This window comes from Meleagris gallopavo, chromosome 22, assembly GCF_905368555.1.
Source record: "Meleagris gallopavo chromosome 22, MGAL_WU_HG_1.1, whole genome shotgun sequence".
Classification (NCBI taxonomy): Eukaryota; Metazoa; Chordata; class Aves; order Galliformes; family Phasianidae; genus Meleagris; species Meleagris gallopavo.
The window spans coordinates 12227510-12229742 of record NC_139425.1 but is presented as its reverse complement, the minus strand read 5'-3'; positions in this window follow the sequence as shown (position 1 = coordinate 12229742).

Genomic DNA, 2233 nt, shown 5'->3' with positions numbered 1-2233 from the left:
TCTTGAAACAGAAGTAGAGATGTAGTGTGTTAAGGAGAGAATATCCTGAAATGAGCTCCTGTGTTTTTGTCTTTTAGCAGTGCTTCAGTGAGAGATGATGCTCAGAGAGAAAACTGGCATTTGGCTGCAGGATGTTCATATTGATGTCATTAAAATAGTTTGATTTCCAAAGGTATTTACAAAAAGTGGCCTTGCTTTTCCCAGTAAATTATTTACTAAGCTAGTTACTGTGCTTCATTACTTAAGTAGATTACTTGAAAAATCCAAGAGCTATTGGAGTGAAGTGGTTCAGGGAGCAGCTTGGATCTAGCATGACAATATAAAGAAAAAGCAAAACCAGTTTGGTTGGGCTTCAGGCTGAGTAAGATGTCTTCTACCTGAAGTAAAAATGTTTGTATGCAGGATGTAATCATATAAAAAGGCAAGTGGCCTGAATCAAATTTGAGTTTGGGGAGCTGAACCAAGAGCAGGGAAGTAAGATCTTACTTCCCTGAGTCTGAGTCAAAAGTTTAGTCACTGAGGAGGTAGTCAAGGTTAGGATAGATAATCTCTAACTGCTTCTGTTCCCCTTCCCTAAGGACAAGGGGAGAAATGTTTTTACTCAGGTTTCAGAGCACTGAAGTTGACCAGGCAAAGTGAGCTTGGGTCTTTCAGAACCAGTCCTGCCTGCAAGCAGGCACGTTCAGAAGTGTGTCCAGAGGAATGACCTTTGCAAAGATGCTGTTTGTTGTTGCCTTGCTGCTCTTAAAATTCTCTGTTAATGAAGTTGGGGAGGAAAAAAACCAACCCTGATCCAATATTTGGAATGCTCTTAAAATGAGCTTTGTAAAGGAAAGCAATTTTTAGCACTTTACCTACTCTTAAGTGTTAGGCTGTACATGGGGCTTTTGCTGTACTCAGCACTGCTGAGAGTAGTCAGCTCAGTGGATCACAGTTCTTGCTAGCAGCTTCGGAACAGCTCTTTATCTTCAGAAGGGAAAGAAAGATCACAACCCAGTTTTGCAGCTGTCTTTGACCTTGAGGGGACCTGTTTTGAAACTACTTTTCCCCGATACGTTTAGACAAGTGTTAAGCAAGTCTCACACTTTTGGGTTAATTGCAGTAGGTGTAGAGAGCGTCCTTGCTGCTGACTTGTCCTTGATAACAAAATGCAAGCTTGGTAAACTTGTTAGATTGGAGAAAGCATCTGTTTCTGACTCTCTTAGCTATGCATACTCTTCCACTGTCTCTTTTTTCCTTGAGGAGCTGAGTGCAAATCCATGGGGATAGCATGAGATGTGGTGGGAGGGGACGTGGGTGTTGTGGGAAAGCCCTGTTGTGATAAGCTGAGTGCTGCTGGTGCTCTCAGATAGCAGAGTGCTATGGCACATGGATACCTGCCTGCTCCAGGTATAGGAGATACCCATGTTACCAGCACAGTCGTTAGCTAATCATCTACATTTGGATTTCAGATATTCTTGTTAAAATCTTATCTGAGACTAGCAAACTTTGCTGTTACCCTATTTTAAGCTCTTTGTTCCTCAGACATTAAGGGCAGCTCTTCTTTCACCTGAAAGAGGAAGCAAACGTATAAACAAGCTCTTGGAAACCAGAATTCCTGCCTGAGATTGTGAGCTGCCCTGGGTTCAAGCACTTGCCAGTGAGAAAGCAGTGACCTGCTGCCCTTCCAAGGAGAAGGGATCTTCCCTTGGGCAGATAAATTCTGCTGGAGGACATTGCTGACTGATGAATGTCGATTTCTTCTCTTACTATTGCAGTTTGGGCAGCCCTTCATTTGACAAAGGAATGCTTTATTCTCATCTGTAGCTCTCAGTAACTTTGTCCTGCCATGCTCTTCCACTCAGACCCAGCACTGGTTGTATCTCCTCAGGAGAGCCTCCATCCCCTGCTTGAAGGTCAGTTGCATCCACCTGGCAGATCGCTCCTCCTGCCCCTTCTGTCTGTCGAGGACGAGTGCTGAGGTTGTACCACTGCGCATCTGAAAGCAGAGCAGCTTTAGAGGCAAGCCACAGTTGTGGGTTTGTACCTTTTGGGCTTTAGCACTGCTTGGGGTGCTGACTTGGCAACCAGCAACTGACAGACGGGTCTGGGGATGGCCTCTCCCAAAGGGATGCTGCTGGAATTCTGCTGGTTTGCCACTCGTTGATGCTTCCCACTTAAAAGAGGGTGGTGGTCTGGGACAAATGTTTCTCCTGCATGCTGTCTTTCTGCTAGAAGAACCCCATGAATTCCA